This window comes from Notechis scutatus, chromosome 5, assembly GCF_049901735.1.
Source record: "Notechis scutatus isolate UNSWTSFEM ecotype Mainland chromosome 5, rNotScu1.2, whole genome shotgun sequence".
In the NCBI taxonomy this organism is placed as follows: domain Eukaryota; kingdom Metazoa; phylum Chordata; class Lepidosauria; order Squamata; family Elapidae; genus Notechis; species Notechis scutatus.
In genome coordinates, this window is record NC_142013.1 from 50,968,982 (window position 1) to 50,992,535 (window position 23,554).

The 23,554-nt window shown below is 35.4% G+C and overlaps 1 protein-coding gene across 2 annotated transcripts in view; it reads right to left on the reverse strand.

Annotated features, from left to right (window-relative positions):
• TIAM1 (TIAM Rac1 associated GEF 1) overlaps positions 1-23,554 on the reverse strand; it is a 222,692-nt gene that overhangs the window by 156,364 nt on the left and 42,774 nt on the right. Inside the window, exons 2-3 of one of the 2 annotated variants that reach the window (XM_087966680.1) lie at positions 12,567-12,757; positions 11,559-11,638 (exon numbers count right to left, since the gene is read on the reverse strand). The exons of the other annotated variant lie outside the window; for it this stretch is intronic. The gene's annotated coding sequence lies outside the window, so the exon portion shown is untranslated. The remainder of the gene's footprint in view (positions 1-11,558; positions 11,639-12,566; positions 12,758-23,554) is intronic. 2 annotated transcript variants of the gene reach the window in all.

Sequence of the window (23,554 nt, forward strand, 5' to 3'; positions counted from 1 at the left end):
TGCTACAATCAACAGGTGAGCCAAATGGCAGCGTGAGACCTTGGGGAGAAAAACTGATCTCAGCAAGAATGGAGTCATTTGTGATGCTATATTTAAAGGTATTGGCAGCCTTTTCTTGGCAAGAATTAGAACTGGGAGGAAGCTAAAGCGTACATCCCGGGATGCAAATCTTTGATAAGCAGATTTACTGTAAATAATAAAACTGACAGGAGAAAAATTTAGTCACTGCTATATTGCAAAATCTATTTATAGTGTAGTCAAGGTGCAAATTCTAACACTTTTTCCTCCTGCTCTGCAGGAGGTGAAGTTTCCTTCTTTGGGGTAGGAGGGCAATTTCCACCAGTCCTTCCTTACAATAATTAACTAGTTGGGTTTCAAGTTGATAACTTCTGACCTTGCAGGAAGTAGTTCTTGGGGTATGTAAATATGTTGAGTCCCTAAATTACATTTATAAAAAGAAACGTTTTTGTGATTTTGTGATCAAACGTTTTGCAGAACTTTGGACCATAATATCATTAAAAAAAAGACATGTGTTGTATTAATAAAAGCATATGTTTTTAAAATGCATGTTAAAAGCTCTTTCTCAACATCCTTGAGCTCCATCCTTCTATGAAAACTGATCCTTAAAAATATCATCTGGCATCCAGAGGGAAGGTTTGTGGGAACAGGGAGGGTTGGACTGCTATCAGCAGCATTGCAATACAAGCCCTGCTCCTTTTCTACATGCATGGAAATTCCACATGCATGGTCAAAAGTGGCAACGCATGTGGTGTTAATACCACTCCTGGTCTTCTGATTAAATTGGCAAGCACTTATGGAGACCACTGTGACTTCTTGCTTGGCAGCCCTGTCCATCCTTCTACCCATGCTGCAAAATTTTACTGTCTGATTTTGACTTTCAGATACTCTCTTTTAATTCAAACTATGTTACATCTTTGCACTGTGATTTATTTTGCTCTCTAAATAATGATTCCTGTACAGAAAGCTTTTATTTGGCAACCAATGGTGAGTATATCCTTTTCAGTTATAAAATGTACATACTGATGCATTTTTTATAAAGTAGATTATTTAGACAGGGAGAGATCTACTAAGGTAGGTGATTCTATTCTGATAAAGATAACGTTCACATATAAAATAGGGTAAGGTCTCACTAAAGATCTTACAAAAAGAAACCTACTATTTGCACTTGAAAATGAATTAAAATGTTTAATGTCTTACTATTTTTTATTTGTTAAATGTAATTATATCAATTATCAATGGAATAGAAGGTAAGCAGTGGCTACTAAGTATGAAGGCTTTGTATTAGCCATGGACAAGTCCTTCACAAAAAGTTTAGAAACTGTCAAAAAACAGTTTCTGAACCAGTCAAGGTGGGCTGCAAAAGGATGTGAATGTTTAAATAATTTGAAGAAAGGGGTTGTACATTGACCCATATATTATAAAGTACCTCATGCAAAGAAGCCTTGCCTAGCCTTACTATGAATTACATCCAATGTCATTGACTGAGGGATATTATTTTCCCCAATGATGTGATTGTGCGCTGTCAAAACAGAACACTGAAGTTTGACCAGATAGAAGTCTGATCAAAAATAATTAGTTCATCTTATATTCTCAATTTTCACCCTGAAGATATTACAGCTTTGGTTGTTCTACTGCCAAATGATTACCTAAACTAATAATAATATCCCCCTATGTCAATATCTTCCAATTATGTGCTAGTTGTAGATTAATACAGTAGATAGGATTTTTATTTATTTTCTGAGAAAAGACAACTCAGGTCAAAAATCAGTATTTTTATCTCCTCATTATGCCACTAGGTCTGCTAACTGGAGAGAGGAAGAGGCGGGCCTTTAGAGAAGTAGGGAGAAAGTCTCCTGACAGAATTTTCTGGCTAGAAGAAACAAGGGAAAAATATCTTCCATCTTGTGATATAAATTCCAGTATCTCCTGCTAATCTTCAAGCCAAGGTGTAGATCATAGGAATCTACTCACCTGTCCCTTAGTGCCAAATGGATTCCTTCACCATTGCATTTGTTCAAACTGAAATTCTTTCTTATTCTACTCATTCTTGTTTGTCTAAGATCACAAAACTGAAAGGGACAAGCCCACCTTTCCAAGAAACATTATCCAGAGATTCTTTCTCAGTAGGTATTATTCTGTTGTAAAGCTTTTTTTAAAAAAACAAAAAACAAAAGTCAGATTTAAATTCCTTCAGATATCTAACATCTGCCTGTTAAAAGTTGGTGTCTTTTTGATTTTATTTGTTGAATGCACTACAGAAGATAAAGCATGAAGCAAAAACCGACAGAATTATCTCCGGCAAGACCGACCTGTAGGATTTTGTTCATAGAGTGGTATTTTACCAGCAACAAACTGCAGTCTGAGTCCCTGAGGTATTTAGCTCTAGTATTCTCACAGGAGGGATTTTATCCAGAGAAAGATGGTGTAGGAAGAATATTTGGAGCGTAGGAGTTAAGAGAACAGTATTTTAGCTGGATACTACAGCTGCCAGATAGAATTCAGAGATGCACTCCTACACAAAGCAGATGCAGTGTATTCACTCCTCGTTTTAGAAAGTGTTCAAATATTCTCCACCTCCTCAATTACAGCAAGTGCTCTAAAAGCCTTTCCTTTGCCTATAGGAGCCATGTTTTCCATTTCTAACTTATGAAAATGAAAGAAAATCAGGATTATGTTTATGGCTCAAAAAGTGATGTTTGCACTGATGCTGCATTTTTTTTAAAAATGCCTTGCCTTGAAAAAAATAAACTAATTTTACCATCTTGTTATCTCTAAGAAATGAGGAATGAATTCTTGTTACAAGAAATGCCTGCTCTAGAGGTCCCGTCTTTCAATATTACTGTCAAAAATTCTCACAGACCACAACTATAGATAGTCCTTGACTTACAACAGTTCATTTAGTGACTATTCAAAGTTACAACAGCACTGAAAAAAGTGACTTATGACTCTTTTTCACACTTAAGACTGTTACAGCAGCCCCATGGTCACATGATCAAAAATCATATTTATGACGGTTGCAGCGCCCTAACAGTCATGTGATCAGCTTTTGCGGCCTTCTGACAAGCAAAGTCAATGGGGAAGCCAGATTCATTTAACAACCATGTTACTAATTTAACAACTGCAGGGATGCACTTAAGAACTGTGGCAAAAAAAAGTCATAAAGTGGGGCAAAATGCACTTAACAAATATTTCACTTAGGAACAGAAATTTTGGGCTCAATTATGGTCGTAATTCGAGGACTAACTGTAATTTGTATTAGAGCTGCTTTACTTTATACTTTATTTAAGTTTTATTTGGGTTTTCACAAAAAAAAAGAAATACAAGTAAAACATCTTTTTTGAAAGCAGCATAATCCCAGGTTACATCTCTTCGTACAGACACAAATTCAAGTTCATGCTCATTTTTATATTCCATTCCATATCTTATTACTATTCTACATTTTCTACATAGCTTCTCCCCTCTTTTAACTTTCTTAAATTTATTTTATTTATCTCATCTCAATTCAAATCACTGTACTTATATTCTTTGTCTGTCCTGTTTCAACTGTCTACTACCTTTTCTCATTAAACAAAATTTCTCCTGTAATCACTGATTGGAGTATGACGCCTTTATATCTTTCCCCTAGAATTATAACACTTACTATAATACATAACTTTCATTCGGATTCTGCTTGGCACATTCTAAAACTACACATTGTATTCTTGGAAAAGGAAAAAAAGATTATACATTTATAATATAATTAAAACAACAATCCGTTCCAATTCAATTCTATCATTAATATTAATATTCATTTAGATCTTAACATTTTGCACATTACTTTTCAAATAAATATCATATTTCTATGGGAACAATTATAAACTTTCCATAGTTAATTCCCCGCCCCTCTTCACTTATATTTTATAAAACATTGACTAATTAAAATGTTCCCATTCCTTCCTAATTCAATTTTCTCATTTATTTTATTTCATTTATTTTAATCACAAACATTTCCCCAAACCACACCAACTACTTTATCCCTCTTTTTAATCATATGTTGTTTCCAATTTTCTAAAATTATTTCTATTACAAATATAACAATACAATCTTATGTACCTTCACAGAATCCCTTTTTCAGTTAGATTTTCACCCATTATCTCTAAATAGGTCCTGTTTCTTTACATCTTGCTCCAAACCTTTATAACTTCTCTTCCTTTCCTTCTTCCCTCTCTTCTTCTCTTTCCCCTTTTTACCCCCCTGTCTCTCCACCTCCATTTCCCTCTTCTGTATTCCCCTTTTCTGTTGCTTTCCAACATTATATCCACTTTTCAAATTATTTTTCCCTTTTTTGGCTGTTTTTTTAGGTCTTAAATTCTCCATTCTCTTTCCCCCCCTTTCCCCTTTCTTCCCCACATAGAGTTACTTATTCATTAAAGATGGCTTCTTCTTTGTCCCAGTCTTCTTGTTTTGCAGTCTTTTCTTGTTGTTTCTCATAGTTGGAGATCTCCATTTCTAAGAATTGAAAAATGAAGCCAAAAGAGCCCTTCCCTTCTTGTGCCTCTTCTTTGTATTTTTTAAGTTCCATTTTCAATTCATCCAAAAGTGATGCCATTGTAAAAAAAATTAAACAACCACCCAATTAATTTTAGTCATTCAAATATAATAACCAAAAATCCAAAAGTCACCAGACAGTCCAAATACACACAGCTGTTTCTTTTTACACTTTCTCTTCCTGGGGTTACTATTTAGTTGCAAAATCTCAGTTAAAATGTATCTTTTAGAAGTCTTGTTGAAGTTTTACTTTAGATTCTTTTGAAGTCCAGGCAGTCTCCTCCCTCCAGATCCTGCCCTTATTCTTTTTCTCTCCCTTCCTGCTTATAAAAGAAAAAGTTTTTAATGTCCAGAAATCTTTATTGTCCCTTTGGCATTTAGTTATATTTTCAGCTTAATTGCCTATTGGTGCCAAAATGGATTTTTCTGATTTCTTATTCCGATCTCTTAGTTATCAATGTAAGGAAGGAGAGAGAAGAAAAAAAAACTTTCTCTTTTCACTTTCTTTCGCTGCTTCCGGGAGCAATGTTATCTTTTGTAAAATTTAAATTCCAGGGTACCTTAATTGTTGTTTTTTCAGCTTAACCCGGTCACCCAAAACTTTCACTTCTTATCTTCCTCCTGCACTTTCTTTTCCGGTTGAGTTCTTCTTTGAGGCGGCCATTTCTGACCGCCGCTTCTACCGCCTTCGGGAAAGGGAGTTTGGCCAGCTGAGGAGGAGAGATGCGGCTCTCCTCGACCCTGCTGGCACTCTCCCCCTTCTTCACCACCTCTACGGGGTGGCTTAGCCCCGAAGCCAGCCGGCTCGGGGCACTCCAGCGGCGAGCCCAGGCAGAAACCGTGCACGATCACGGATTCCTGTCTGTCGCCAAAGCCCTTCAAACCGGAAGTCCAGAGCTGCTTTACTTTTATCATGAGAGCCAGTTTGGTGTAATGGTTAAAGCATCAGACTAGAAACTGGCAGACCATGAGTGCCTTAGGTACAAAGCCAGCTAGATTGACTTTAGGCCAGTCACTTTCTCTCAGCTTTAGGAAGAAGTCAATGGCAAACCACTTCCAAAAAACCTTGTCAAGAAAAGAGACTTGTCCCAGCAGGTTTTGAGAATCAGACATAATGGAAAAGGGGAACCCTTTATCATATCTCTAATAGAAGCAAGTATGTAAAAGAAATTAGGAAATGCACAGAATTTTTAACTATTGTATCACTTCTCAGTATTTTGTGTGTGTGTGCGTGCATGTCAAAATTTATTTTTTTTAATTATCCTGTACTTCCAATAAGTTGTCAGACTTTCAACTTGTACCAGATGGTAATATAAATTCCAAGCTCAAATGGGTGTGAATTCTATACAGCCAAACTTTAGTTGCTCATAATGTTCATTAATTTACATTAGCTTTTTTTTTTAACCATAAAACATGCTTTTAAGACAATGTCAAAAGCAGAGGGTTAAAAAACAACATGGGTATATAGGAAAACTGAAAGCATGCATGAATAAGATGAAGCATATGTACCAGCATACTTTTTTAAAGGAGGGGGGAGGGGAGGACTTTTAACAGGAAAAAATGTTCTGTGCAAATAATCTTTCACCTCAGCTTTCTATAACCTGATACCGTCCAGGTGACATGGACTTCAGCTTTTATTATTAAAGAAGCTGCAGTGCAACCAATCTGAAATAAGGAAGATAAGACAAACATCTGACAAAATAGGATCATCTACTAACTCTGGAACTACAGCTATTAAGTGAGCTCCAGTCCAGGAAAGTTCCATTCTGAAGCTGCAACAAGATTAATTTATTTAGATTGCAGATGAACAACAGAAGACTTTGTTTCTGATGGCATTCTCCAATACTTGCCTTCATTTTTCCGAGGGACTTAATAAATCAAGTCTCTCTAACATCCAACTTTGCACATAAAGCAAAGAGGTTTTTGCTTTGCCAGGCTTTTGAAGATGATCTATTGTTTTTAGCTTTAATGGACTGCTCACATAATGGCTTCTTCCTGAATTGCTGCCAATTGTTTTATTCCATTTACTTTATTGTTCTTGATTTAGATTCTTCTTTTTGTGTATTACGTTTGTTTTGTTTCTGTGCTTGTAAATTTAAAAAAACACCAATGGTCTAAAAATAATACATAAAGTAGATACTTAAATCAAGAATGATTGAAATCTACATTAAATTATAATTATACAATGATAATATGTATAAGTGCTTCTGAAAATGCATAAAATAAAAATAATTTTTCCATGCTAGAAACAAATTGCATCAGTTTAAGAAAAACTTAAATGTGTTAAGTTAGACTCCAAACTTATACTAATTATCTGGGATTAAATACAGTTGAACCTCTGCTATTAGGGTCACTAATGATGATATCTTCATATATAGCCAGTTTGAGTTTACTACCTGCCCTCTGAGCAGAGATAAGCAGTTTTACCTGTCTTTAACAAAAGACAGCATTACATTATCCTTTACAAACTATCCGTTCCAGTGATATTATCAGTGATATTGGCTGCTCTGATTGCATCGTTAGAAAGTAGGATAGAAAGTACATTGTTGTTACTAGCATCCAGTTAAAATAATAAGAATGTAGTAACATAGAATTTTTGCTGGCACCCACATAATCTGATCAGAATCATTTTAAAGTAGAGGTAATGGGTTAAGAATCTGTCTTAGGCATTCTCATAGAATTAAATCTGGTAAGAAGGGAGAAATACCCACTTATAAAATGGCTGTGAGCTACAGACATGGCTACATAAAAAGCACAAAAACACAAAAACCCAGAATGTTCATTACTCTCAATAATTTTTTGCAAATACCTTTAAGTAATTCCTAAAATTAGGCATTCCTAAAATGTGCAGTTTTCCAGGTTGCTTTTCTCTTCAAGAATTATTTTTAAATAAATTTTTTTTTAAAAAATTTAAAATGTAAAAAAAAATCAGATTGAGCAGGGAGCTGGCAATCACATTGAGAGAGATGTCTGTGATACCTAAAACTGGAACAAGCTTTAAAGAAACAGGGCTCCATCGCCTCTAGTCTTAACTTAGGAAAACAAAAAAAATTGTATTTTTTGCCAGTATAATTAATATGACAACTTTCATAAAAATAGATGCAATGATTTTCTAATATGCCCTTTGAATGTGAAACACTTCAAACAATGTGAAAAATTTAAGTCTCACTGATTTGTATAGTAACATGCATTGAGATTAATTACACATCTAACACTAAAAATCATTTCCCCCAATGGTCACAAAAAGTCAAAAACAATAATAAATCATAGGTTAAAAGCCAGACAAATCAGAAATATTTGCAGCACTTCTAGCAGAGCCCGGAATAATAGGAAGCCACTCTGGAGAATTTATTCTCATTAAGCATTTAATCTGAGACAGGAAATCCCATCTTTCAAAATGCAGTCTTAGCATTACTTCTTGATATGTGCAAACATAGCCACATGAAACACTGGCAGTCTTTCCTTCCTTCAACTTTAGCCATAAAGGTAATTATAGATGGAAATATTTTCATCAATAATTAGGCAAATGTATAATACTTAAAATTTATCATTGGTAATTCTATCAGTTTCAACTATTTTAAACAAGAATTTACATCTTTGGCGAGTAAAACAGCAACTTGTCAATGCTTCAGCTTCAGAAACATCTCAAGTATGGTTTCCAGTAGGAAAAGAAGGAAGGAAGGAAGGAAGGGAGGGAGGGAGGGAGGGAGGGAGGGGGCTTCTTCAACTCTTAATCTCTCATTTTGAGTCTATACTACCCAATGTGAATTTGTATCTAGTACAAATGCAATCTAATTTAGCTACTATACATCTAATTTAGCTTTTGGGGACTATGTATCAGTGCAGTTTCCATGCAAGTTAAGGTGCATGAATTTTTATTTGTATCTAAGCGAGAAAAATATGTTAAATTTACATATACAGAAATTCAATCAGAACAAGAAAAAATTTAACATCTTATCTGAACCTCTTTTGGTATAAAATTCTTCAAAACAATTTACACATTGAGAATGTAGGAGACATTCTGCTCTGTCCTTTTGTTGGATCAGAGCAGAGTCACCTTGTCCAGCATAATGTATCTCTTCTTGGTCAACCAGATACATTTGAGAAACTCATAAATATGGATGGAACAGCAACAGATCTCTTTCATTGTTGCTCCCCGCAGCAGCCACTTAACATGCACTGTTTCCAGAGGTAGTCCATAGCCATCAAGTAGTAACCATTGATAGTTCGGTCTTTTATAAATTCAACTAGCCTTTTTTTAAAAAATTGACAAAGCACAAAATTTGTTGGTCGTCATCATACCTGATAGCAGTAAATTCAATATTGAAGTATGCATTGTTTAAAGAAATACTTGCTTTATTAGTCTTGAAACTATCTGGATTTAATGACAATAAATGATTGTGTACTCTAACATTCTGAGAAAAAATATTCTCCCTAGCTGCATTTTTCTTACCAGGTATGAGTTTATATGTCTTTGTCATGCCTTCCATTAATTACTCTTTTTCCAAGTATAAAAGCCTCGGTTCCTATATTTCCTCGTAGGGGAATTAGTCTAGTTTCCCAATCATTTGTTCTGCATTGTTTCAGCTCTATAATATCTTTTTAAAGGTAGATTGCCAAAAAATACACTCAATATTATAAGTGCAATCATAATATAGATTTATATTAGGGAGCTATATAGACTAGTAATTTTATTTTCATTTCTTTTTCTAATTATTTGTTGCCTAAAATTTGTCTTTTTTTTTCTTTTTACAAGTTACATTTTCACCATCCACTATAATTAATTATTGTAATTTATTATATATGTGGAGGGGTTTTATTTTGCAGGAATTATGCATAATTGTGCACTATCTTCATATATTCATATTTCTTCATATTTCTTTTAAGAGAAAGAATGTTGGGCTTACCTGAAACGCATCTTCTAGTTGTACGGGAGGAGAATCCAAAGCGTGGGCTCTCTCCTGCTTTCTTGCTTAAAGAGGGAGTCAATCAAAGTTTAGTCCAGCCCCCTTTCCACTGCGCATGCCCAGTTTTTGATGAAGGCTGATGATTGACTTGGAGAGTTCTTTGGTGCTCGTTCTTGACCGTACTGAGCTTGGGACTAACTATCTACGGGTGGGATTTGTATTCTCCTCCCGTACAACTAGAAGATGCGTTTCAGGTAAGCCCAACACTCTTTCTCAGTTGTACGGGTCACAGAATCCAAAGCGTGGGATGTACCCAAGCTAATTGTCCTCAGGGTGGGCCAACTCCTTGTCCCGAGCCCCCATCTCCGTGTGAACTCTTCTTCCAAAGGATGTTTCTACTGATGCAAATGTTTCCAGTTTATAATTTCTGATGAATGTAGATGGCGATGACCACGTTGCTGCCCTACAGATCTCTTCAGTTGAGGCCTGTGTGTTCCATGCCGCTGATGTGGCTGCACTCCTGGTTGAATGTGCCATTATGTTACCCGGCAATTGCAATGATTGGCTTTCATAAGCTTTTGTGATACATGTCTTGATCCATCTGCCTATGAACTTGGTCTAAATGAAACGAACAATGCTTCCGTTTTTCTAATGGGCCTTGTTCTCTTAATATAAATGCGTATAGCTCTCCTAACATCCAGGGAGTGCCACTTCCTTTCTAGACTATGGACCAGGTATGGGCAGAAGACTGGTCGTACTAACTCTTGTGCTCTATGGAACGTAGAATTGATCTTTGGGATAAAGATCGGGTCTAATCTTAATACTACCCTATTTGGGTGAACTATACAGAGGTCCTCCCTCACGGATAATGCTGCCAACTCTGAAATTCTTCTGGCTGATGTAATGGCTATTAGGAAGGCCACCTTGAGGATGAGTGAAGGTAGTCCTACTGACCTCAGCGGTTCAAAGGGCTCAGTCATGAGCACCCTTAGCACCCTTGTCAAGTCCCAAGTAGGGTACCTGTGTGTCACTGGTGGCTTTAGATTGGTTGCTCCCCTGATGAACGTGCGGATTAGGGGGTGTCATGAGAAGAACTCCGAGGTCCCGCAACCCAACACTGAAGCTATCGCTGCTACCTGCCTCCTTAAGGTGTTAGGGGTTAAACCCTTCTCCAGGCCTTCCTGGAGAAAATCCAGCACTTGAGTAACTAACACTGTTGTTGGATCTATTTGTTCCTTGGAACACCAGGTTCCAAATGCTCTCCAAGTAGCATCATAAATTCTGTTGGTTGATGGTCTCCTGGATGCCTGGAGTGTCTGTATTACCTTGTCTGAGCACTCTAAACGCTTTAGCGTGGTCCTCTCAAGTGCCATATGGTTAGTTGCTCAGACTGGCCTGAGCATGGACTCTAGCCTCCCTTTCTCCTGGGTAGGTTTGTGTGGCTCTGATGGAAGCTTGCTCAGCCTAAGACTGAGTTTGCTCCCAATTAGAGAGAGCGCTGGAGGCTTGTGCGGCTTTTGGTTTGTTTAATGAAGGCTCTGGGAAAGCTGAGCTAATTTGCCCTCCTTTTTTGCTAGCTGATCAAGAGCCCACCCACTCTTACTGAGGCTGCTGCCGCTTATTCTCTTAACACCAAACAGCTATGTGGGCTTTCCCATCTTGGGATGAGGTCCCGACTCTTTCGCTTACTCATGGTTTGCTGACTTTCACTCTTTCTCTTTCTCTCTTTTTTTCTTGAAGAATCCAAAGCGTTGATCCTATATTTTCTATCTTTCTTTCTGAGCATCTCTCCTTGTGTCCTCTTTGCACGAAGATGGAGTCAAAAACTAGGCATGCGCAGTGGAAAGGGGGCTGGACTAAACTTTGGATTGACTCCGTCTTTAAGTAAGGAAGCAGGAGACAGCCCACGCTTTGGATTCTCTGATCCGTACAACTGAGAAAATACAAAATTCTAGTATTCCAAAAGACTGTAGCTCAAGCATAATTAGAAGTTAGAAGCATGAAGCATGAAGCATGAAGCATTCTTAGTGATATGAGCAAGAAACTTTCAGTAAATTACAATCATGATAACAATGGTAAGAAATGCTTACAATGTTGACTTACCAACTGCAATTTCTCCATTAGAAGCACCGCAATCTGTTGAGCTCACTTGACATCATGGCTCCATCATTTCAGACTGATGGCTGTGTAGAAATAAAGCCATTTTTTATTTGCACAGGTTTGCAGCATGGGATGTGTGTCATCCTTGGAGACTGTTAGATAAAATTTTGGGAAACTGAAAAGAATTGTTTAGCTCAGATTGTTTAGCAACATAAGGAAAGACACCGGGGGATTGTTCCATATCAAATTAACCATGACTTGATTCACTTTTGCAGGGAACCTTGAGAAGATTTTCATGTAATTTTCTTAAAGCATTAAAGCCATTCTAGCACAAGAAACTTGGATATATAATTTTTGGTCAAATGTCATCCTGATTCATAAATCACGCACTCTGAAATATAGGATGTGTAGCAAATTGTGAAATATATATTTTACAACTTGCTACACTTATATAGATAATAATAGAATGTAATAAGAGCATATTAAGCTATTTTAGAGCAATTTGTTACGCAGACTGGTACATGACCTTCTTAACCTTGCACCTTTTTTTACTATATTGGGCAACAATTTGGCACTTCCCTAGCCAATCAGTTGGAGGTAATCTTTCTACATTGATAGGCAGATTTTATCCAAGGTTTCAGATTTTCCCCTGTTCTACTTGGAGATGCTAGAGGCAGAATCTGGGATTTCTGGATGTACAGGATATGCTTTGACACTAAAGTGCTGTCCCATCCTCAAAATAGGTATATGGTAAGGTAACAAGAATGTGCTTATTTTGCAGCTGCAAATTTGCTTTCATGTTTGCATCACTTATTGAATATCTTAAAATCCTGAAATGAACATGCAAATTGTTCATCACCGAATGGGCTGAATGCAGATTTAACCAAAATAAATCCAAGATAATTACTTGGAAAAACTAGTTGGACCAAACCAATGGGACTATTCAAACCTGGATCTGATGCATTAAATTTCAAACAAAGGATTTACAATGCTACATAATAAAAAAAATACCTTTGTCCCATGAGAAAAGCTTGACCTTGATGCTGTGCAATCTTGAAGTTCAGCATTCCAAATCACACACTGAAGAGGGCCCAGCAAGAGGGCAACAATTTAGCACATCATATTTTTAAAAGCCAGCACATCTTTAGGGCAATACATGTCATGAAGGAAGCTGCTCCCAAAGATGATGTTCAAATTGAAAGCTGTAAATTAAATGGCACACATCAGGGGTAGAGATCAGCTTCAGCTTCTTCGAATATGAAAAAAAGTAATTTTCCCCTTTATGGCATGGGTAGTCTCTTTATAAAAGAAGTACAGTTACAATAGAATAATATTCATTTGTTTATATTACTCAGAGAGAGAAGAGATCATAGTTTAATGTTTTCACATTTGGAAATACTCTTCACATTTCAATATTTTTGGTCCTGACTTGCGGCTATTATTATTAGTGTCTACAGCAATTGATACCAAAGTATGTGATAATCCTGTGAAACAGTCCCTCTAAAAGTATGATTTTTCTACAGTACATTAATTTATCCATAAAGCTGTGATTATTAACCTACAAAATTAAACTATGGAAATATATCTGTTTCATTTAGTATCCAATAAACCTACTTTTCAGTTTCTCATCTGTTTAGAAATTATTGTCTTTCAGCAGTTTATGTACACGACTTTCTATTTGTCATATATTCACCTTTTTCCATTTTGAGTAAAATATGTGGTTGCTTTTTCACTATAAACATATCCAAAATAAACTCAATCACTTCACATTTTGTTCCCTGTGCAGCCTACTGAGGTTATTAATACCATTGTTACAAAAGTCACAGCCATCTGCCCAACTGAGAGAATAATGTTCCATTTGGCCCTCTGAATCTTTACCATTTTAGTAGCCCTGGCTTTAAGCATAATTGTAAGAAAATACACATAAACTTTTTTTAATAAATGCCTTTAAAAGAAGAGTCCCTTCATGGTCAATTGTACAGATTTAATTATGCATTGAGCAACTGAAGATCAAAGAATTAGATAACATTTTGTGATACTTCTTACCTAAATTTTACTTTTACTAGACCCCAGGTGTACAGTATAAAACTATGTTTTATTGGCAAGGTCAACCCCAAAAACATCTATGGTGATGGGGGGAGAGTGGACGGAGGGAGAGGGGGGAAAGAGAGAGAGGGAGAGAGAAATGCATGGGGGTGTGTGCTAGAATTTTACTTTTTATATACTTTTCTGTATAGTTATACAATCCATATATATATTTGCTGCATTTTCATACCTCAGTATAGCAATCATCCTATTGTTCAATTTTTTGCACACAGAAAAAAGATCACTCTGTAAAGTCTGAAATATTAGTATATTGAAAAAACATACAATCACATATCTACAATTAATAACACCTTATCCCAAGGGGGCACAACAAGAAATAGATCTAAAAGGTTCTGTCCAACAAATATGGCTTCCTGCTAATCATGGGGAGATTTTATATACATACAAATATACACACATGCACATACATACTCATATAAGAATGACAGTCAGTATAATGTAGTAGTTAATTAAGGTGCTAGACTAGAAGTGGCATCTAACCTTTCAGTCAGTCACTTTCTTTCAGTCCAAAAACAAGGGGTTAAAATAAAATCTACTGATCTGCACTGAACTTGCATGGTAGACTAAGGTCCATAATCTTCAATTAAGAGGCATTCAACTCTTGTGAGAGAAAATTCACTGAAGAAATGTATCTACAATTGGAAGCCTTTTGTGGAATTTTTGCAGGAAATAAAAAAAATACAAATTATGACGTATAGATTTGATCATTGCTAAAATTTAAATTTTTCATTTTTGGGCGGAACTGGGCATCACATTATAGTATTAAGCTTAGTGTTTAATGTGTTTCTTATAACCTTGGAAGAAGTTGGAAGTTATTCTTTATACATATGTTTCCTTTCTTTTCTTTTTCTTTATAGCGTTCTGCATTCCTATTTCTATCTACTTCTTTCCTCTTTATCTTTCTTCCTGATGGTTAGTTCATGTTACCTGTTTTTGTTTTGTAAAATAAAATAAAATAAAATTATTATGAAACAAGAGGCATTCATTCTGCTATGGACTGATTTGGGACTATTATTATCATTATAATGAAGATACTAGACACAGCATAAATTTAAATTTAACCCTATATTATTCAAATACCATTATCAAAATCAAACAAATCAGTATTTAGATACAAGTCCCATTCACGAAAGAGCTTAAAGTATATGAACTGAATCCCTAAATAAGAGTTAAACTATTTAATGTCCCCCAGATTTTTAGATTATAACTCTCATTAGTTTCAGAATTGTCGGGAATTATAAAAGTTGTAGCCAAAACATCTGGAGGGCAGCTTGTTATCTATTACAGTCCAAATCATATGAAAACACTGGTTTCTACTGTAACAGTTAAATTCCTCACTGCTTTAGATCTAGGTCTACTTCTACCTAAGAGAGAAAGAATGTTTTGAATTACAAGAGGAATGTGGATTATCAGTCAACAAAAAGTCAAAACACATTATGTTTTGCCTGAAAAGGAAGGAAGACGTAGCTATTAAGAACAAATAGAGCAAACTGGTTTATGTGTGTATGTTTTCAGTCTTAACTCTGGGAGACTGTCCAGAGAAGTCCCTGCAGAAGTCCTTGACAAGATTTTTTTTAATTGTTTAACATGGCCTGTTTCCTAGAGCTGAGAGAGTGTGACTGGCCCAAGGACACCAAGCTGATTTTGTGCCTAAGGCAGGAGTAAAACTCAGCTACTTCCAGTTTTTAGCCTGATGCCTTAACCACTATACCAAATTGGCTCTCTCTATCTCCTAAATAGAGAAGTATTATTAAAGGAATATGCCTTGGGAAAACAATATAAGGATGACACATGTTATGTTACGTTACGTAGCTTAGGTTATATCATATTTCCATTATTTGGACTACCGGGTATGTTTTTCCTCTCTTTCAAACAATCTGGTATATTACAAATCTAAGTGTTCTAATACTTAATGAGTTGACTCTACAATCATTTTAATCTCTGAGTTAGAAGGGGACATTTAATTCCCTGATCAGTGAAAGTGAATAACTGAAATAATTCAATATTCACCATTTATTGTTTAAATTATATATCAATAGCATTTCTATCAACCCAATGAACCCAATCACTGAATTCAAGACCGGGAAGAACAAACTGCATAAAATTCATCTATCAACCAACTTCTCAAAGCTCTTTTAATTTGCATACTCCCAAGTTTTGCACGCTGCCTTAAACTACATGCTGCAGCACAGATTTGTTCAGTAATTGAAACATGAAGAATGGGAGAATTCTGAAAAGCATTGTGTTTAAATGGAAAATCAGTACAATTTTGATAACCTTCCAGGCCCCTACTTAAAAGCTTGTAATTTCAGCCCAGATTGTACACCATTTAATAACTCCTTGGTAAGGAAGTGTATGTCCCATTAAGAGTTCTTACAAGATTTTGGGCAATGAGCTAATAAAACACAAGTACCCTATAATTAGCCTTCATGCACATCAAAATCCTTTCTTGTTCAGATATGTTTTCCTCCACTACTTCTCTCCTCAAATCCTAATTGAAGCACCATTTTTCATTTTAAATCTTCACTCTTTAACTTTCTAAAGTTCTCATGACTCATACAATTGTATATTGTATTGAAGGATTCAATTTATCTCTCAACCTATTCTTACCACATACTTCAAAGGAGAAGATCTTCCAATATAATGCATTTGAGAAACCAGACAAAGGCTTATCCAGTCCTAACAAGTACCTTAATTTTCAAATACTTTTCTTTTAGCCTGGATCTATATAAACAAAGAGCAAAGGAAAGCATTACAGTATGATATATAGGAGCCAGGGAAACAGGAAATCCATTGTGTCACTTTGCAGCTTTAAATCTGAGAAACAGAATTGCACAAAGCCATCAGTACAGAGCATGTATCAACTTGAAGATTTAGTTTTGGTCACCCTGTATTTAATTCATCAGCACTGCAAAGAGTCTAAAGGACATGAAAATACATATAGCTCATCTGCCTGAGAATCATTTGAAAAAGAAATATACAAGTTCTCCGAATACTAAGCGCCACCATTTCCCAGCAGTTGTAATCCAATATATCTCGATGTCCAATGAAGATAAATCTTCAACCAAGATTAAAAGTCATACATCGTAGCTTATGCACTAACTTTAGACAAAGTGTTATTTCTGAACTGGTGTGGAAACCATATTTATTTGTATGTTAGCCATCAAGAGAAACTGAAGAAGAGTTTGCCATGAGATATTTACATAGCCAGTTACTGAATCCTGCTAAAGAACTGTACCAAATAAAATAAGATGACACAGGGCATTCAATCAATCACTTCAAAACTTGGAAGAGGATAGGAGAAGCTACTAGTAGAAAAGGAAAATGGATATACTTCCCCACTAGTATAATATATCCTCCTGACGGAGGGAAAATCTTAATAAAAACACTTCTCTCTGGTTTATTTAAGTATTGCATGTGAAGCAAGAACTCTTGACTTCTTGTTCTCAAATATGTTAAGAACTGGAAGCAAAGAATCAAACACTGATGTCAAAATCCAAATTGTTCAGAATGCATGCTGAATGTACGCTGAAGACATAGGGACTGGACTTCCTGTTGTTGTTTTTAAAATACTCCTGCTGGGAGGAGTCAAGAAGGAACAATCAAATGGACTGCACAAGCATGTAAAGTAAAAACAACTAAAAGTTGCATCTTTAACTAAATTAAGCATCTTTAACCTATCTCACTAGGACAGACACATAGACTCCAATCTTCCTACAGAAGCAAATGGTATTATGCCTTAACTTGTTTTAAATACTAGATTCCACAGGTTTGCAGAGTGGCAGTTCAACTGGTTATGTCTCTGTAATTATTCATGTCACCTGTGACCTAAAGAAAACACACAAATACACACATACACAGAAATATTATGCATGCACTTATACAATCTCAAAATGTTTTAGACAGTAGTATTATAAGACCACAGAAGTGATTCACATATTTGGTATGTTTGCTATACTACTTGTTCACATGCAAAACATGTTGATCTATATGCTTCTCTAAGAAAGTAGGGAATAGATTACTTGTAAAGTATGAAAAAATGAGCATAAATCTACCTTTTGAGACCGGCAACCTAGCCCTAGAGACCGATACATATAAATAGCAATTCTCAGCTTTCCTAATAATTTTATTATGATGGGTTCATTGGTTACTCTTTCCTACTACTCTTTCCAAAAGAAGATGCATTAGGTAAATAGATTCTTTGTTAATATAAATTTTCTAAGGAAATTCAAATGATTTTGTGAAATTTTCTTGCATAATAGATCTCTCTGAAGAAGCAGAAATGGCACACAAAGTAAACATTGGCTAGCAGTGATTTTTGGCTGGCAAAAGTCTTTCTGGATAAAGGAGAGAACAAGGGTTTGCCCATTTGCGCATTAGATAGCTGCTCCTCAAGTGGATACTGCAGGATAGAAGTCTTGTGGTCTTCTTGTAGGTGGAGTAGCTGGAGGGTCATGGGAGAAACAGCTCACTTGAATTACATTAAGTACAACCAATCCACATTTTCTTAATCACTTTGGGATATAATCAATTTACAGTTGAAAAGAGCTTCTTGAAAACAACAGGACAAAGAAAACTTCTGGGTGAGTTGGCCTTTCTTCTGAGTTATAGAAAGTGAAATAAAGAGGAAAATAACACTTTTAAATATTTCAAAACAGCAAAGAATGTAATCAAAATAAAGGGAACAGTATTAAATTTGAAAGATAAAAATTTTGGCAAGGCAAAAGTACTTTTGGCATGATGTAGAATTAATTAAATAAATATACAGATCTTCCAGGGGAAATTGGTTGAAAAGAAATTTTTGGATTCAAACACAGACAAAGAGAGAGGGAGAGGGAGGGAGGGACGGAGGGAGGGAGGGAGGGAGGGAGGGAGAGAGAGAGAGAGAGAGAGAGAGAGAGAGAGAAAAGAGACATGAAAGATTATTTTTGTATATGATTACAACTATAAGACTATTAATGTATAAAAAAGGAAAGACTATGAAATACACCTGGTAGGATTGGTTGGTAAAAAAACTGATGGAATTAGCAGAGAATGTAAAATGAACTTGTTTTATTACAGAAATATAAAGGGCTACATTTATTTCTGACTGGAAACCTCTTATGAGTTTTTGCTGAAAGAGGAAAAATGAACTTGAGATCTACATGTTTGGAAATTAGAAAGAAGAAAATTAAGAGGTAAACTTAGAGAGTAAAATGTAAATGTATCTATAACTGAAGATCAGAAGCCACTAAATTTTTCTTTTCTTTTCTTTTCTTTTCTTTTCTTTTCCTTTCCTTTCCTTTCCTTTCCTTTTTTCTTTTCTATTTCTTTTTCTATATTTTTACTTTTTTATTACTTTTCTTTTATTATTCTTAAAATTTATACTGTTTTTAATTCTGTTGAAAAACTTTTCAATAAGAAAATTTTTAAAGGAAATTCAAATGATCAGTATGTTATATTAGACTAACTCTGACCTCCTGACAATTTGCTCATTCTGTTCCAAAGCTTATTTCCCCTAAAAAACTTTCTCAGAAAAAAATGTTAAGATGACAAATCTCAAAGTAATCCATGATGTAATATATATAAAATGTCAGATCAGAATCATCTAAAGGTAAATAGATTGCACTTGATAAGCTATATAAATAGATATAACTGTTCCAAAAGAAAACCAAATATTCTGGAAACTGGTCTTCCTTTGTAGTCATAGATTGTGAAAGATTCTCAGAAAGTTCATTTGGATGTGTTATATAAATTGACTGAATAGCACAAAGATTTTCATGTGAGTATGACTTAGATCAGTGTTTCTCAACCTTGGCAACTTTAAGAATTGTGGATTTCAATTCCCAGGATTCCCCAGCCAATTCGGAAGTCCACACTTCTTAAAATTGAAGTACATACATCTTAAAGTTGCAAATTTGAGAAACACTGACCTAGATTAAGAGAAAGAAGCAGACATTTATGGGCCAACTGTAAAATATACCAATGTTTGTAACAAGAAAATAACAACAATTTTAAAATACAAATATCGAGACAAAAGACACACATATCTTGAAAAGTTGAAAACAGTCTACTAAATAATAATTCCATAACTGAATAAAGTGCCTTTTGGTACTTTTGGCACTTATGAAGAGAGCTACCAACCTTTACTTTCTAGCATGGGTCACTTATTCAAGTGCAAGTGGAAAATATTAGAGACAGATGATTAATTGCTGCAATATGGCATTCCTTACTGGCAGTTTTTATTAACAACGTCTTGGTCAGCCAAGCTTGAAATCTCACTCACTCACCACAAGTCAGACATTCTCCCTAGAGAGTAAAAAACCATATACCATCAATCTTTGAACATTTTTTTAATGTGTGTGTGTTTGTGGAGGTCACGCTCACAACGAAAATAAGATTCTATTCCAAAGATAACACATATTGTGCTGTCTTGTTCTATCAGATCTTCTTAATAGTAATTCCTTAACAGTAAATTAAATGGGTTTATTATTTTTTATAAGCATATATGGCTTTAGTATTTTTTTAAATAGGTATTTAGGTGACTTAGGTGACTTGACTTAGGACTATAATTGAGAACCGAATCTCCATCACAAAGCAATGCTGTCATTAAATGAATCATGCCCAATTTTATAACCTTTTTGTCACAGTTGTTAAGCAAATCACAACTATTAAGCAAGCCATGCAATGGTTAAGTGAATCCAGGTTGATTACAAATGGCAATCATGTGAACCTGGGACACTGCAACTGTCCTAAAGAAATGTGGGTTGCCAGGCATCTCTATTTTGATCATCTGATTGCAGGGACACTGCACAGTCATAAATCTGATCACTTTTTATTAGCATCATTGGAGCTTCAAACTACTGTTAAACAAATTGAGTGTCAGCTGTACTGCTAAATTCATGCTGCACTTGTATTTAGTAAGCAAGGATAAATCAAGTCAAATATTTATTACAGTCAAGGACCAGTACAATTTAAAATATTTAAAAGTTCCAGAATAAAATAATGACTAATAACTAATAAAAACAATGTTGAAATCCTAATTTTGCAGCCTGTCTATCACGTAAACAAGAACACGGCCTATAATGTAATAGCAATAGCTATATACCACTTCACAGGGCTTTACAGCCCTCTCTAAGTAGTTTATAAAATCAGCATATTGCCCCGAACAATCTGGGTTCTCATTTTACCGACCTCGGAAGGATGGAAGGCTGAGTCAACCTTGAGCCAGTCAGAATTGAACTCCTGGCAGTGAGCAGTAAGTTAGCCTGCAATACTGAATTCTAATCACTGCATCACCACGGTTCTATTAATCCTTACATTGTGAAACGTATAGTTCTTAGGAACTAAAATACAACAGGGTGATAATATAAAAAGATTTGATGTATTAGTCATATAAAATGGTTATAATGGATTATTCATCAAGATCCAGCAAATCTTTGTTACACAGAATCTGGCTACCTGCACTGTGACTACAGTCTGTCGTCTTTAAGCAACCACTGAAGATATACAGTGTCAGAATGACCAGGTTACCTATTAATTCTTGGGGAAATTTTTTTTTTTTAAATGTCTCTATAAAAAGAGCAGCGAAGAAGAACATGTCCAGAGGCTTCCATCTCTCCAGAATCACAGGGATAGAGTCTATCAGCTAGTGGTATCTCTTTATATTTGCAGTCCAGGACGGTTAAGCATGTATAAAAATTTCCAATGTATTGTAGGGAAGGGATATATTCTAATTGCACAGCTATTAGTGGAGCTGAATTACTAACAAGTGATGACATTCATGGCAGCTGCTGCACACCACATAATTGTGAATAAAGATTTTTCATTTTTCTCAGTCATTGCATTGCAGCATAAATTGATTTTAGGAAGCTGTCTTATCCTAAGTCCATCTAGCCTGATATTATTATTAGTAATAAGAAATGCTTGTCCAGGGTGTTAAGGAGTAATTTTTCCAGATCTACTTGTAAAGACAGAGATCTGCTACATGTAGATGTACACAGATGTACAGAGATGATTTCTGTGTAAAACACAGAAAACAAAACCTAACCTTTTAATTTAATTTTTATTATATTAATAACATCTGATGCAAACTAAACTTAAAGTTTTAAGGCCTTGAGTTTTTTGTACTTCTTTAAACTAATGGTATCACAAAGAAAAGATTATCTACAAAATTACCTAAAGTAAAACTGTTCAAGATTGATAAAGATTGACTTAAAGAAAATACCTTCCCATACAAAAATATGAGATCTGAAATATGAGACCTGAAATTGAGCAAAATCCAGTGATTAATCCTTTCAGTTAAACTTGCTTTCCCAAGGATTGGTTTCTTACTACCCATAAGTATGCCTGTAGATCAGAGTCCCCAACCTCTGGGCCGCAGCCCACTACCAGGCCGGGGCCATACGCACTGGGCCACCACTCATGCGAGTCAAGCTGCACGCTTGTACATGGCTGCCGCTCACATGAACTGGTTCCCCTCTCCCCTCTGCCCAACCAGACCACTAAGTCACAAAGGTTGGGGGAGACTGCTGCCCAAGATAATGGATTTCCTGACATATTTAAATAACTGCTAACTTTTTCTTATCCACAATGAAAGAGTAGGAGACTATAGGTATGGTCTTGAAACATTTCTGAATCAGTTTCAATAGGTCTTATGATCTTTTCTCTTGACTAGTAAACTAGCTTTCTAGATTGCCAAAACAGACAGGAGTCTACAAAAGTGCCCATCATAAGAGACTATATTCTACCTTCCTTCAGGCATAATAAAAAGATGGTAATCACCTCTGCTATTGAAGTATGTTTGAGTGATGTATCTCTCTCTTTACAAGCATCTCATATTCAACATTATCATAACCTTACAAAGTAACTTAGAAAACAGTAAAACTCTTGTTGCTTTCTGACTAGCATGCAGAGCTCAGAATAACATCAACTAAAGTACCTCACCTTCCATCCATTTTTTTTCAATTGTCCCACTTTTTAAAGTCATATTGCAATTTTTAATGGCCACTGAAACAAGAAAAATTCCTGACATTTCTGAAAGATATCTTTCTTTCCATTTTTCAAGTATTTCAGTTTTAAGTTAATTGTTATTGAGTAAGAAAGGTGGTGATCTGAAATATAATTAAAGCACAATATGCAGGAAGATCTTCTAATTCTCTCCTGCTAACAAATACACCTAGTTACAAGATAACTAAACTATTTGCTCAACAATAATATCTGATCTTGATAGAGAAATCTTCCCACCCTTCTGTTTCATAAGCCAATATTGTACAACTGTTAAGATTTGCTGTAACTTGTAACATGTTCTCATACTCTTACGCTGTTGCATAAAACTGAAAGCAATATCCATTCCTTCAAGATGCAAACTTGCAGACTCTCCATTAATTGAAAAGAGAGGAGAAGTAGACAATAAAACCTCATCATCTGAAATTTCTAGGTGGCATTAAACCATATGGCAATTGTAATTCAGTTCAATTCATTTTAAGTTCTTCTGGGTTAGACCCAATACCTGAATAGCTAAAGGGGGACATATTGGAAAATAGGAAATGGAGGGAGAGGGGAGGACACACCAATGCTTTAGCTTTCTTGGCATCTGCAAGATAAATCACAGCAAAAAAGAAACCTATGAAAAAGTACTATTGCATGTATAAGAAATTACTCTTTCAGCAACAGAAAGACTGGTTTTTCATTCATAGTATTTTTTCTAACAAATCTTTATTTTCAAGCACATATACTAGTGGTTATATAGAATCCACAATGGTGCGTTTTTCAGCTTTTCATGAGTGATGTGATCTACAGATTACAGTGGTAATAGATTTGAAGAGGCTGGACTGAAGCTGATTGTTGTAATCAGGAAATACATTAATTCACATAAATCTAGGTGTAGAGTCTGTCAGTTGGCAGATGAGAGA